Genomic DNA, 15,573 nt, shown 5'->3' with positions numbered 1-15,573 from the left:
TAAATATTAAAAAAAAAAATAAGAGTAGATAGAAATGAGTGGCAGCAACATACAAAATGGACGTGTTCTGGAGATGTTCACCAGCATCAGCTAATCTAGCCACACATGAAATTAGGATGGAATAGCATTTTCTATAGGGAAATGAATTAATTTACTCTTTAATGTAGTGAAAGGTAAGGCTGAATTTAAGCAATGACAGTTCTTTTTTTTAAGAAGTTTATTTTTTATTTTTTTTAATGTTCATTTATTTTTGAGAGACAGAGTTGGGGAGGGGCAGAGAGAGAGAGAGAGAGAATCTGAAGCAGGCTCCGGGCTCTGATCTGCCCCCACAGAGCCCGTCACGGGGCTTGAACTCACTAACCACGAGATCATGAGCTGAGCTGAAGTCAGACGCTTAACCTACTGAGCCACCAGGTGTGCCATAGAAGGTCTTTTTTCTTTTCTCTTTTTAATGTTTTTATTTATTTTTGAGAGAGGGAGAGAGACAGAGTACAAGCAGAGAAGGGTCAGAGAGAGAGAGGCAAACACAGAATCAATCGGAAGCAGGCTCTAAGCTGTGAGCTGTCAGCACAGAGCCCACTGGGGGCTGGAATTCTTGAACTGCAAGATCATGACCTGAGCTGAACTGGAATGCTTAACCCACTGAGCCACCCAGGTACCCCCAAGCAATGACAGTTCTAAAGAGGTAGAGTTTAGGTTGAGAAAATCATTTTCTAGTGACATGACCTTATCCATTACTTAATTTGCTCTCATCTAAAAAGCTCGTAAGTGAAGTGCTTTGGGAAATAAGGAAGTCTAGGTAAAACATTGTGTACACATGAGACCATTTCATTTTCCTTTCTTATTTTAACTCTCCCTTTTGTGTTCCTTGCAATCAGATGATTGCTGCCGGTATAAATTTCCACTTTATTGAAGCACATACGTTAATGTTTTTCCCCCACAGAAATCTACAATGAAATTCCTGGTCTTGATTAGTATTTTGAGTGTGCTCATGCAAAGAACAGTAAGTAAAAGAAGAATATGAGTGAGACCTTTACAACTGTTTTTCAAAAATGTCTAAGGAGGCAATTTGTGTATGGTGAGACCGTGTCTTAAGTTTTAAATTCAGTAATGAAACGTGCATTGCTTTGACCTGAATATTTAAAAGGAATTTCTAAAAATCCATTTTCTCACCACTTATATTGTACAAATGTAAACAACTTACCACATTGAACCTTATAGTTCGTGGTGAAAGAAACACATGTTGTCGGCCCTGCTGAAGTTTCCCCTGGAAATTTGATTGTCCTTTGCCTCATCCCAGATGTCAACCATTATGAAGTCTGTGTAGATGCCCCCCTGGCTTGTTTGTAGCATTTTAGCATGTGTGTATATGGCACTTAAGGGGACCATTTATCGTGCATGTATATGGCACTTAAAGGGGGGTTTGTGAGGGTTTAAAATTTCACATAAACAAGACATGCAATTGTATGTGTCTTTCTGCAACTTGCTTTTTCCCCCCAATCTTAATGTTGTTGAGACTTATCCACGTTGACCAATGGATCAATACTTTCACTTTAATTGATCGTTGTCATGCTAGATCAAAGATATAATGCATTATATCTGAGTAAAACATGGACTGTATTTCCTATATGATCCTATCAACTTGATGATCCTTATTCAAGGCCTTTGCAGGCATCTAAAAACATTGTGTTAATTATGTCTGCTATCAGCTAAAAAGTGGAGTATTCAATAAAATACAATAGGGTGTGTTCATCCATGTGTGTATTATATTTATATATGTGTGTACGTAGTCAAAATCTTAATCCAAAATAGAAATTAAAAATTATCAGAGAAAATACTATTTTCTATCAGCATCACAATGCATTATCTTTTTTTTTTTTTTTTTTTTTTTTTGAGAGAGAGAGAGTGTGAGGGGAGTAAGGGGAGAAGCATAGGGAAAGGGAGAGAGAGAATCTTAAGCAGGCTCCATGCCCAGAGTGGATCCCAAATAGGGGCTCGACATCACGACCCTGAGATCGCAACCTGAGTTTACATCAAGAGTTGTACACTTAACTGACTGAGCCACCCAGGTGTCCCGAGATAATCTTTTTTAATGACTACACAATGTAATTAATTATGAGACCCAGACAAGTGTATTTTGCTAACAATTTCTTCTGTAGCCATTTTCAATATAAAATAACTATGTATTCTAATAGAAAATATGCTAAAAATTAAAATATTAAAATAACTAAATGAAGTATACTACTTTTTGCTTTTTTTTTAGTGGGGAAATGTTCAAGGCAACTATGATTCCCTCAGCGAAGAGGTAACATTTTAATATATTTACATTTAAAGATAACTCTTAGTTCTATATTTTCTAATACCACATTTGCAGTAACTAATTTCTTAACTCTCAGAGAAATCATTTTATGAAAACTGATGTACTATAGTTACTGTCAAAAGTTTAGGTGATATAATATTAATGCTATCTTCCTAAACTTTAAAAACTTTAATATAAATTCAGACAATAGAGTCTTTTGCATTTTTTTCCACAGAGTATTCCAATGCATTCATTTGGCACTCTGAAATAGGTTCATTCTAGTCCATTTGTTTCTTTTCTTTTCTTTTCTTTTCTTTTCTTTTCTTTTCTTTTCTTTCTTTTCTTTTCTCTTTCCTTGAAACTAATCTCTACACTCAAAATGGGGCTCAAACTCACAACCCTGAGATCAAAAGTCTCATGTTCTACTGACTGAGCCAGCCAGGCACCTCCATTTGCTTCTTAATTAGAGTCCTTTACTTTTGATTGAGCTCTATGTAAGACAACATAATGTATAAATTCCTCTTATTTATGCACTTAAGTTTAAATCAGAGGGCAACATGAATGCTAAATCCTACCTGTGCGCTTTGATGGTTTTTTTCCTTGATTGAAATATCAATCTACCTATTTTTATAACTGGGTAATGGACCAATGGTACATCTTGTTTGGAAATATCTGAATTATATTTTAAGGTATATAGTAAAGTAGAACTTTAGTATTACTGTGTTGCCTGTGATGGAATATCTTTGTCATGTCATTAGTCTTCAAATCTGGATAAGGAAATATATTCAGGTACAAAAATGATTACTTAGCTTAAAATGAAACTATGAAGTTACTGAAAAAATACTGTAAGAGATATAAAAGGATATAGACATTGTAAAGCAAGTATATGGACACTCTCCCTTTTAGTTACAGGAATCATTAGTGAATATCCTCATTTTATTTTTTTAATGTTTGTTTGTTTGTTTGTTTGTTTGTTTAGAGGGGTGTAGGGGCACAAAGAGAGGAAGAGAGAGAATCCCAAGTGGGCTGTCAACCCAGAGCCTGATGCAGGATCCCAGGAACGCGGGAGATCTTGACCTGAGCCGAAATCCAGTCTGATGCTCAACCGACTGAGCCACCTAGGTGCCCCTTTAAATGTCCTCATTTTAAAAAGAAATTTTGGGACCCCTGGGTGGCTCAGTTGGCTAAGCATCTGAGTCTTTGTTTGGCCTTAGGTCGTGATCTCAGAGTTTTGTGAGTTCAAGCCCTGCATCAGTGCAGAACCTGTTTGGGATTCTCCGTCTCTCCATCTCTCTGCCCTTCCCCCACTTGAACTGTCTCTGTCTCTCTCAAAATAAAAAACAAACTTCTAAAAATTTTTAAAAGAATAAGAAATTTCTATTCCAAGGCTATGTTTGTAATCATACCACTATGATGTAATATGACCTGGAGTTTTGGAACATTCTGGAGAGGTATCAGAAGAGTCCAAAAATTCTCTAGGGAGGTGGGCATTTCTCTCCCCATAGGGATTTTCTTTTTTATCATCTGCCACGTTCTGGAAAAGTACAGAGTGGGAGTTTTTATTCTGCCTACCCATTGTCCCATAGAATATGTAGAGGCATTGGAGTATGTCAGGAAAACCTATATAGGAATGTGAGCATGTTTTCATGTCAGAAAGAACTGGTAGCAATACTTCTGATAAGCACTGAAAGAATATATTCAAAACTCTGTCACAAAACCAAAATAAGCAAGCCTTCAGTCAGAATGTTATTTTCGCCAACAGAAACATTTTCCTTCTCCTTTGTGTATTTTATCTTTAGATTTTAAGTGATATTGACTTTAATGTTGATCAGTTTGAACGCCAGCCTCTAGAAGAAAATCTGCCTTATTCTCTGGAAGATGATGGATCTCAAAATTTTGTACCCATTTAAAGAACACAAGGTAACTTCATATTCATCTGTGAATGTAATAGATCTCCTCTGAAATGATTTTTGACAAAGTAAATAAACTCAAACAGAATATGTGTGATAGGAATAGAATTTTCAGGATACAAAATATGAATGTTATGATGATAGTGTCTGGCCAAGTCAGTCTATATCCCTGGATCAACATTTTGTAGGAGGAAAATACAAGCGAAATATTGACTTTCTGTGTGCCTTGTTTTCCTCATCTGTAAAATAAGAATGATACTGGTACTGACCCATAGAGTTATGAGTACCATATGAGATGAAGTATACATAGCAAGCAAGTCATAAACATAAATATTATTGCTCCAAGATTTTTTAAGTAAGCATTTTTTCCTGCAATAAGCTCTTTGCAAAATAAATAAAACCATAAGAAAGATCAGTAAGTTTAGAAGAATATTGATTTCTTTCCTAAGCCTTTAACCCATAAATACCAAATTACAGATTCAGCATACTTCCAGATATATCTTAATACCAAACTACAATTCTCCTTTTCAGCAGATATAATCTCTTCAAAGAAAGTATTGATTTCCTACCATTTCCCAAGTATTCTCCTTGGAACTACCATTTGATATATAATTCCTACAACAATCATTTGTATTGTTGTGTCATTTTATTGATAAGCCCACTAAAGCCCAGATGGCTAATTTGCCTGAAATTGCATTGTTAGTGGGCAACAGAGAACCCACACAAACTGCTTTTGGTTTGTTTATTCTTGATAGATGCAAATTCTTCCCTTTAGTCACTAATATTGTGGAATAAAAATGAAAAGATTATATTTGCAATAAATAAACAACATTCTGGGACATCTGGGTGGCTCAGTAGGTTAAGCGATGAATGTTGGTTTGGGCTTAGGTCACGATCTCACAGCTCTTGAGGTCATGTCCTGCATCATGCTGTGTGCTGACAGCAAGGAGCCTGCTTGGGATTCTCTGTCGACTTTTCTCTCTATCCTTCCCCTGCTTACTCCCTCTTTCTCTCTCTCAAAACAAATAGACATTTAAAAATAAAATAAGTTCTATTTAAAACTGTAAATGGGATTCCATGATTATTAGTCATGTTATATTTCAAAAATAATATATGTTTATGTCATGTGTGTATTGAATATACCATTATTTAGATGTAAATTAAGCCACTGTATTATTTGTAACAGGCTCATCATGCTATGGTAACAACTCCTGAAAATATTAGTGTCTTACATAATAGAAGATTATTTCTTCCTCACTCACATCACATTCTGATACTACCTCTAGAACACATGGCCTCCAAAACCCAGACGTCAGAGTAAGACAGAGTGGAGGCAAAATGCCCATTCTTAATTGCCACAACCAGGAATGGCACATGTAACTTCTCAGAATCCACTGGTCAGAACTAGACATGCATTTCTATCCATCCTGCAATGAAGCCAAAAACAGGAGAAATAGAGCATTTACTCTCTTTGCAACAATAACAGTGTCTGATAGTGATGTAGTAGTAGAGTGAATATGTGGGGAGAGAAGAATTTGAAGGACAGTCAAGTGAAATTATGCAACTCTTATATTTTGAGTTACTAACACCAAATAATATTTTATCTTCAGATATGGGTCTTTGAAACATCTCCTTCCTGAACATCGATGTATATACTTCATCTAACAAATCAAATTCTTACTCTATGTTCTATACACATGAGTTTGGTTCTACTATGATGGCATCTGTGGATTATATCATGTCTACCAAAGGAAATGGATAACAACAGCTCTGGAATTTGAATTTCTTTACTTTCACTAATAAATCTCTCTTGCAAGCATACAATTTGTTGACATGTTTATTTAATTTCCAGAGGATTTGCCTACAGCAGTCAAGGTTATTATTAGTAGCTTGGCTTGCCCTTAATGTCACCATTTGTTTTTATCATACGTGTATCACATACGGTGTCACACCCTTTACCACTCTCTAAGTGTAGCTCATTTCTTCTGCAAAACAAAAGAAAGACCCAACAATAGCAAATCATAGACTAAGTAACATATCTAAAGGAATAAGACCCCACCATGATATTCTCTAAGCTCTGCTCCAAAGATATCCATTAAGTAAATAGCTTTTCACTTTCCTTTGTGCCAGGAGCTATTCTAGATACTGGAAACATAGGTGTGAACTAAAATAGCAAGGAGCCAACTCTCACTGAAACTACATTACAGTGGCACTAAGCAGAAGATAAATAAATAAGAATTTATTTCATTCAAAGAAATTAGGATAAAACAGATGCTAGAAAACTAGAACATGGTCCTGTGACAGGGAGTTTTGGAAGATTTCAAAATACTTTGACACAAAAATTTAAGCATTGTTAATAATACACTTTTGTGTAGGAGCACATTATCTGGATCTTCTCAGTGAATCAGAGAGAAATGTTTAATTGGATACCTCTTAAGATTCTCTTTGTCATATATGATATATATAAAAAATGCTAATGTCCCGTGGGTCATTCAGTATGCAAAATACAGTAAATCTCCGTAATTTTTATCCATTTGCCAGAAAATTACCTTCACTTCATTCCTTATTTATTTATTTATTCAGTGAATATTTTTGAGTGTCTGTTACACATCATGCATGTAATAGAGGTGCTGGAGATAATCATCTATGGCAGTAAAACAAAGTTCCTTTCCTTATGCACCTTATATTCTGGAGGTGCACTCGGGCAACAAACAAGTAATTTGCAATAAAATGTATGTATTTTTAAAACCTATGAAGAAAAAAACATAAAACAAGTTAAGCTGGCACAGAGCCTGTATAATTTTGGAAGTCAAAGAAAGCTTCCTTGAGCAGGTGAGGGTTGGGCAGAGAGCTGGATGGAGGGGAGAAGTAAGTCATATACAACTCTAGGAGAATACTCCATCAAGAGAGAACTGAAAGTACAAATGCTCCAAAGTAAGAAACAGCCAGCCAAGCTCAGAAAAAAGCCAGAACACTAGTGTGGCTAGAGCAGTGAGCAGGAGAAAGAAAAGCAAAAGATAATGTGACAGAGAGGTATATACGTGCTGCATTTTAGTCTGACTTACAATCAGAAAGCATTAGAGTGCTTTTAGCAGAGTAGTGTCATGATTTGATGTTTACTTTAAAAATTACTTATTGGGGCCCCTGGGTGGCTCAGTTGGTTAAGCGTCTGACTTAAGCAGGTCATGATCTGGAGTGTTGTGAGTTCAAGCCCCGCATCTGGCTCTGTGCTGACAGCTCAGAGCCTGGAGCTTGCTTCAGATTCTGTGTCTCTCCTTCTCTCTGCCCCTCCCATATTCATGCTCTCTCTCTCTCTGTTTCTCAATAATAAATAAACGTTAAAGTTTTTTTTTTTAATTACTTCTGCTGCTGGGTGGACATCAGATTCTCTCCTGGAGGGATAAGGGTGAAACAAAGACAAGTTCCACAGTTACTGCAACAGTCTAGTGGAAGATTCTGATGGTTTGGCCCTGGTAGCAGGTGAGATTATAAAAATGGAGATGGTGAAAATAAGAAGGCAGAGAAAGAATATTAGCTAATGGATTACGTTTGGGGTGGGAGAAAAAGAGATTAAAATCTATTCTGATCGTGTGAAATAGGTGATGCTAGCAGACACTCAAGTAGAGGTGTGGAATATGTAGCTGAATATGTGTATGGTTCTTAGGGAAGAACAGTGAAAAGTTCTATTCAAATAAAATTGTATTAGGTATATGATCTAGATTGGTACTTCTTAAGCCACCTTTTGGTGAACTTTGTTACAACTCTATAATGAAATAAGGACGCATCCAGATGCAAATCAACACACTGCTTCCTAAATTTGAATCCACTGACATCAGAGACCTTGTACTTCCATAACAAACTTTTAGCCTAAACTCCAACCAAATTCCCTAATCATGACTGAGCATGGTGGGAAGTAATAAATATTATCAATAACAACATCTTGTCTCTTCTATAATCTCCAGCTGTCTCTATCAGTCCTTTCCCACTTCATTCTCACTGACCCTGCCTCAGTTCTTCTCACTGAAAGGGACCTATTAGTAGCTCTCCCTGATTTCATTCTCCTTTCCACACACTTCTCTTTATCCCACTCAGTCTCTCCAGAATAGCCCTTCTCTCTTCAATCTACTCTCCATTGATGGGAAAGGATCTTTCTAACAAAAATTTAAATACATTTGCAATTTTTGCATTAAAATGTTTATAGTAACTCTTGACTGCATTCTTGGGCTTTTATTTATGCTTGTCCCTATCTTCTCCCTTACATTTTATGGTCTAACTCTCTTCAAACTGATCTTTACTTTCAATGCAGTCATAAACAAAATCCCATTGGGGTTCTTTGGGTAGAACTTGATTAACGTATTTATTTTTAAAATTTATATGGAAACACACAACATAGAGTAGCTGAAACAAGTTTGAAAAAGGAAAACAAAATAGAAAATGTATATTAGCAAATTTTAAGCATATTATATAAGGCAATATGTGAATATGTAAAGATATCATGGAATAAAACAGACTCCAAAAATAGGCCCACATATATCTTATCATTTATTCATTGACAAAGTATTGATTTTCATAAGAAAAGATGAATGTTTTAATTAATAGATGATGTTGAAAGGAATGGATATCTGCATGAAAAAAATAAACACTGTCTTCTACCTCACAACACATAAAAATTAATTTGCATTATATCATAACCTTAAAGTCAGGCTAAAAGATAAAGCTTCTGGAAGAAGACATAGAAGCTATTCTTGACCTTGGGTAGGGTAAAGATTTCTTGGACAAAATGAGTAAAGCACAAACAACAAACTTGACATACTGGAATCCACTTAAAAGGGCAAAAAGACTTTTCATTAAATATCATCATTAAGAACATGAAAACTCAAACCATATATCAGGAAGAAAAAAATATATGAATATATATCAGTAAATATAAATCAATATTTATGAATATAAATTTATATAAACCTATGTTTACATAAATATATAATACACACATATACATACATATATAGTGTATAAAAGAAAGACCTTATTTCTAGTATAGATATACTATCTATGGTTATAAATCAATAAGAAAATGACAAAGAGACCAATAAAATAGGCACAATATGTAAACTGCCATTTCTCAAAATAATATAACTAAATAGAAAATAAATTTATGAAAAGTTAATTAACATCCTTTCTTACCATAGAAATGTTTACTTTTCCCTTAGACCTTAATCCCTACATGGCTTAATATATTTCATTTTCTGAACCATCTGATACCCTTTCCTGAGACCCTTCCAGTATACCCTATGAAACTCATGGTCAGTCACCAGCAAATCCACTGTATTCCAAATCTCTTCTATGCATTTTATTTTATCTCTTGATCTGAATGAAACCTAGATATCAAGTTTATCATTCCTAAGGATGACATCATTGAAATAACAATTTAAAGACCTAAATAAATGAAAAGATATCCCATGTTCATGGATCAGATGACAATATTTTAAGATGGTAACACTCCTGAAATTGATGTATAGATTCAGTGTAATTATTCTCATAACCCCAGAAAAATTGCCCTTTTTGGAAAAATTGGCAAGACGATTCTAAAATTCATGTGTAAATGCAAGGGATCTTGAATAGCTAAAACAATCTTGTGAAAGAACAGTTAGCTCACACTTCCCAATTCCAAAGTTTACTACAAAGCTAATCAACACAGCATGGCACTGACATAAAGATAAACAGATAGACTAACAGACTAGAATTGAGAGTCCAGAAATAAGGTCTTACATTCATAGCCAATTGGTTTCCAATATATCTGCCAAGAAAATTCAATGGAGGAAAGAATAGGGTGGGAGTTTTTATCCTGCCTGCCCATTATCCACAACAAATCTCTAAAGGGTTGATAAGGGTAACCTTTCAGCCTTCATAGCAGAGGGCATTGGTACCAGTATCACTAATGAGCAAAGATAGAATTTATTTGAGGATCTAGAATTAAAATCAGCAAAACATGTGAAAGAATGTTATTCTACTCATCAGCATAGATATTATACTTCTTTCTATCATTTCCTTAGTACTTAAATAAAAATGAACATGATCAGAGTGATAATCGTGACTGACTATAAAACAGACTCTCCCTGATGTTCTGGTAATCCGATATACTTCGGATTTAGGCTCACCATTAACAGATACAAGGTAACTTATGATTTATTTCTGATTATATAAAAATAGGTTCTAAGTTGTTTTGCTTTTAAATATTTAATAAACTCAGATTAAATATGTGTAAATATTTGTGCGCAGTGTATTGGTTTAATGATTATATGGTATGGATGCTGGAATCAGATAAAATAGGTTCAAATCCCAGGTTCAGTAAATAAAAACATTGTAACTCAAAGCAAATTATTAAATTTCTCTGGTGTTGATTTTCTCAACTAGTATTGATTTCTCAACTATTTTCTCAACTAATAGTATTGTGTATGTCATATGACATTATGTAATATATCTGTAATCTAGTAAGCACATACTAATTCCTGTTATTGCTGTGTCATTTTAAATATCAATGGGATTTTTCCTCCAAAATATTTCTTTGCTGAGTAAATAAAATCAATTGAGTATGGAAAAATAGTCATTTCTGGTCTAAACTTATGACTTGTCTGCAATATAATAGACAATGTTTACAGATACAGTTTAGCACCAAATTGCACTTCTGCTCTCCCATAGGAAGAGACCTTTTTAAAAAATGTTATTTGCCTACTGTTTTCCAGGCATTATATTTGATGCTTTCACATAAAATCTAGAAGCTTTTTTAAAATTTTTTTAATGTTTATTCACTTTTGAAAGACAGAGACAGAGCATGGGTGGGAGAGGGGGGGAGAGAGAGAGAGAGAAAGAAAGAGAGAGAGGGAGAGAGAATCTGAAGCAGGCTCCAGGCTCTGAGTTGTCAGCACAGAGCCCCATGTAGGGCTCAAACCCATGAACTATGAGATCATGACCTGAGCCAAAGTTGGATGCTTAACTGACTGAGCCACCAAGGTGCCCCATATCTAGGAGTCTTTAAATAATAAACAGAGAAGAAATATTATTCTGACATCTAATATGATTTTTTAACTCTACATAAATAGAAAAATACTGTAAATACAGTTGTACATCTGGTTCCTTCATTTTATGTGATTCAGGCACACTTTTGCATTTAACAATAATTTATTTTCATTGCTGTGTAATATTCCATTGTGTAAAAATACCACAAGTTATGTATCCACATTTGTGCTGTCCAATTTTACATTTATGTGAGTAATGCTTTTATGAACATCCTTGTACATGTCTTTTGCTGAACGTATCAGTGCATGTATATTGGAGATGAAATCGCTTGGTCGTAAAGTATGTACACGCTCAACTTCAGTAGGTAATGTAAACAACTTTCCAAATTAATCATGGAACTTCAGGCTACAAGCACTTAGGATCTGGAAATACGTGGAAGTGTTCTTGAAAACAAATTGGTGCTATAAAGCTCTATATTTGCCTTTTATGAGAGTGCAAGGACAGCTTGTTAAAATGGTACATTAACATAGTAATCTGAGTACATTCTTGAAAATAAAAAACTTACTGCATATTCCTTTCAGCATCAATTACTATAACTTTTGATACACTTAAAACCTTTGTTTGTGAGCGTAATTCATTCCAGAAACTAGCTTGTAATCCAAAGCATTTGTATATCAGAGCAAATTTCAAGAACCATTGGCTCAACTATGATCATGTGCCATTTGGCATCAAGTACTACTTGTATTGCAAGACCTCGCTTTTTATCAAGTTAAAATTTATTAGCAATGTTTGCTCACCTGGCAGAACACTGGAAGAACAAGTTTTTACTGTTCACAATCCAAGGTTTTACTGTATTTCTCAGATTGAAGTAATTTGCTATTATTTTTTACTAACTACATTGACATATATTATTGTGTTTAACAAGCTGAGAAATTATTAACAGTTTGCCAACATAATTTCAAATATAAAAAAAGTCACTTAACAGAACTTAAAACTTCTATATAATAAACTCAAAGGAAAACTAGAATTTTAATGCTTAGAGACTGTCTGGAAAAGAATAATCCCTCTCTCTCTCAACTCTGTATTTTTCTGGAATTTAAAGTCAAAAAAAAAAACAAACACACACAGATTAAAACCACTGAAAGACTATGTTTATCAATTAACAATTTATTGAGGTACTAATATATACCAGGCATTGTGGCTTTATGTTTATTTTTTAAATTATTTGGGGGACGCTTGGGTGGCTCAGTCAATTTAGCGTCTGACTTCGGTTCATGTCATGATCTCACCATTCGTGAGTTTGAACCCCGTGTCAGGCTCTGAGCTAATAACTCAGAGCCTGGAGCCTGCTTGGGATTCTGTGGCTCCCTCTCTCTCTGCCCCTCTCCCATTCTCACTGTGTCTCTCACTGTCTCTCAAAACTGAATAAAAGTTAAAAAAAAAATTTTTTTTAATTATTTGAATATATGAGGGAGGCTTAATATAGAATGACATTCTGGTACTACACTGTACTAAATTTCACCCTTGAAAATGATCAATCTTTTCCTAAAGCATCTACTGAAGATTTGAATTAGATTACCAAAGTATTTTAAATATAATATTTGCCAACAAATCATGTATGATGCAATAATGGAAACATTATAATGGAAAACTTTATTACATCTCATGTTATATAGAATACATGTACAGGAAATAATATTTATATTAAATAATATTTATTGTATTTCATGCTACACTACACTTTTATTTTTTATTTATTTACTTTATTTTAGAGAGAAAGCATGAGCAAGGGAGAGGGGCAGAGAGGGGGAGAGAGAGAAAAAGAGAGAGAAAGAGAGATAATCCCAAGTAGGCTTCATGCTCAGCACGGAGCCCAATGCAAGGCTCAATCCCATGACCCTGGAATCATGACCTGAGCCGAAATTAAGAGAGATGCTCAACCGACTGAGACATCCAGATGCCCCAACACTTTAAAAAAATTATTTATGAATTCTAGACGTGACACAAAACCGTTACATATGAATTAATAGGTGCTATGATGCTGGCTATTCTGAGAGAAAAACAGATTGGTACAATTTTGATATTGCTAAGAAAAGACAGAATCCACATACTAATAACATATCATTTCATCGCGGCATGGTCTTGTTCTACACCTCATTCAGTATCACTCTACTTTGTTTTCTACACAGGCCACAGATCAGTGTCCCAGCTACTAAACCCTCTGCCAAATGCCTTTTAAATGAGACCAAACCAAGAATTCTTTTACTATCAAATATAAAATGCATTCAGTTTTCTTTTAACGATTTTTCCATTCATTCTGAGTGTCAGCAGAGAGCAGAATAGAAATGTTTTTCAGTAAATTTAAAATGTGTTGCTTTCCAAGTTTCTCTCTTGAAGATATAACATGCAGTTTTAAGACACTGATACATATTTTGCTTTTTCAGTCTCTAGCTTTTTAAAACATAATTTTGCGGGGCGCCTGGGTGGCTCAGTCGGTTGGGCGTCTGACTTCAGCTCAGGTCATGATCTAGCGGTCCGTGAGTTCGAGCCCCGCGTCGGGCTCTGTGCTGACCGCTCAGAGCCTGGACCTTGTTTCAGATTCTGTGTCTTCCTCTCTCTCTGACCTTCTTCCCCCATTCACGCTCTGTCTCTCTCTGTCTCAAAAATGAATAAACGTTAAGAAAAAAAATTTTTTAAATTAAAAAAAAACATGATTTTGCAACTAAAACGATCCAAATTCTTTAGTGCAATTATGTTAACTTTAATAATCTAAGAAAGTAATTCTAAAATGCTTATTTTCTTTCTGTGGCTGGATGTGGTGGAAATGCCTGGAACTATCATTGCTTTCCATCTTTTCCCTAAGACTGCAAAAGTTCTCTGTAGTGTCTGATTTCATTATATCAATTTACTCATTTATATAAACAATGTTTTCTTCTTGAGAAACTCAATGAAACATAAGCAAGATCATTACTTTATACCCAAACCCATGTTTAACATTATAAATAAGATAAATATTCCAAACTGGGAACACTATAATAAATTAAAATTATTTATTACAATACTAAGTAATACATTTAAAAACTGGATTTGCATTAATATAAACATATTGTTGAAAAATTTCAATAGAGTTGATCATATTTTAAAGACCTGATATAAAACTTTTAAAGTACTTCATTGAATATATAGATATTGCAAATAATGAAATGCTGGGTTCCCAGCATAAAAACAAAATGAGCCTGCAGTGAAATCTGGAAAATTATGATTAGAATAAACCCTATTAGTATGTGCAACATTAAAAAAAATCTGACTTTTCCTGAAAAATTATTTTATTTTAATTTTTTTAATTTACATTTATTTATTTTTGACAGACAGAATGAGACACAGCATGAGTGGAGGAGGGGCAGAGAGAGAAGATACAGAATCCAAAGCAGGTTCCAGGCTCTGAGCAAGCATTCAGCACAGAGCCCAATGTGGGGCCCGAACGCACGAACTGTGAGATCATGACCTGAACCGAAGTCAGACACCTAACCGACTGAGCCACCCAGGTACCCCCCAAAATTCTTAACCCAACCTAATACCCCTGCTATTTTCTAACAGGTTTAAAAAGATGAAACTCAGAATTTTGGGGTCTCAAGCAAACATTGCTTATTTACCCACATTTTCAAAGTATGATAAGCAACTGTGAAGTTGGAACTTTTCACTTTTTCCCTCAAAATGCATCACTCAACCCACTTTGTTTGAACATGCTTCTGAAAAGTGAGTGACCAGACTAAAAAGATGAATAAGACATGGTTCTGAGGACCTCACAATCAGGTGAGGGACAATAAACACTTGACAGAAATTTAGCTTACCTTCCTCTCTGCCTTTGTTCATGTCTACTTCCCTGGGTAGCATTTCCTCATCTTGTATGCCTGTTAACTTCCCACTCATTCTCTCAATGATTCACTTCCTGAGTGGCTTCTTTGGCTCAAAGCACACATCTAGCTATCTGGGTAGGGCTATGGTTCACCAGGGCAGGTGGTTCACATGAGCACAGAAAGGAAAGGGTCTAAGACTGACAAGAACCAGAGTAGAGGAGGCCAGGATGACCACGACATGCCTTGAAATGTTTCCTTCAGGGAAAAAAAAGTTATTAAGGACTTTCATAAAGTGAAATGTTATGACGGTATCTCTATTTTAGAAAGATTCAGCTCCTGGCAAGCTATATTTATCCTTAATATGAAATATGAAGATATCACAGGACTCAAAATATGTTATCAAAGAGTGACTAGTTGAAATTCTTTGATTCAGTACTATAAATAAACCACATTTTTCTCACCATAAAAATTCTTCTTTTGGTCATAGAAG

The 15,573-nt window shown here is 34.9% G+C and overlaps 1 long non-coding RNA gene across 1 annotated transcript; it reads left to right on the top strand.

The window, feature by feature from the left end:
• Positions 1-947: 947 nt before the first annotated feature.
• On the top strand, positions 948-5,962 carry LOC128314250 (uncharacterized). The gene is made up of 4 exons (XR_008295746.1): positions 948-1,003; positions 2,264-2,305; positions 4,099-4,219; positions 5,820-5,962. It is a non-coding gene; the product is annotated as an uncharacterized LOC128314250 (long non-coding RNA).
• Positions 5,963-15,573: the final 9,611 nt, after the last annotated feature.

Source organism: Acinonyx jubatus, chromosome B1, assembly GCF_027475565.1.
Source record: "Acinonyx jubatus isolate Ajub_Pintada_27869175 chromosome B1, VMU_Ajub_asm_v1.0, whole genome shotgun sequence".
Lineage (NCBI taxonomy): Eukaryota > Metazoa > Chordata > Mammalia > Carnivora > Felidae > Acinonyx > Acinonyx jubatus.
Note: the sequence above shows the minus strand (reverse complement) of the source record. Positions and strands in the feature narration are given on the sequence as shown.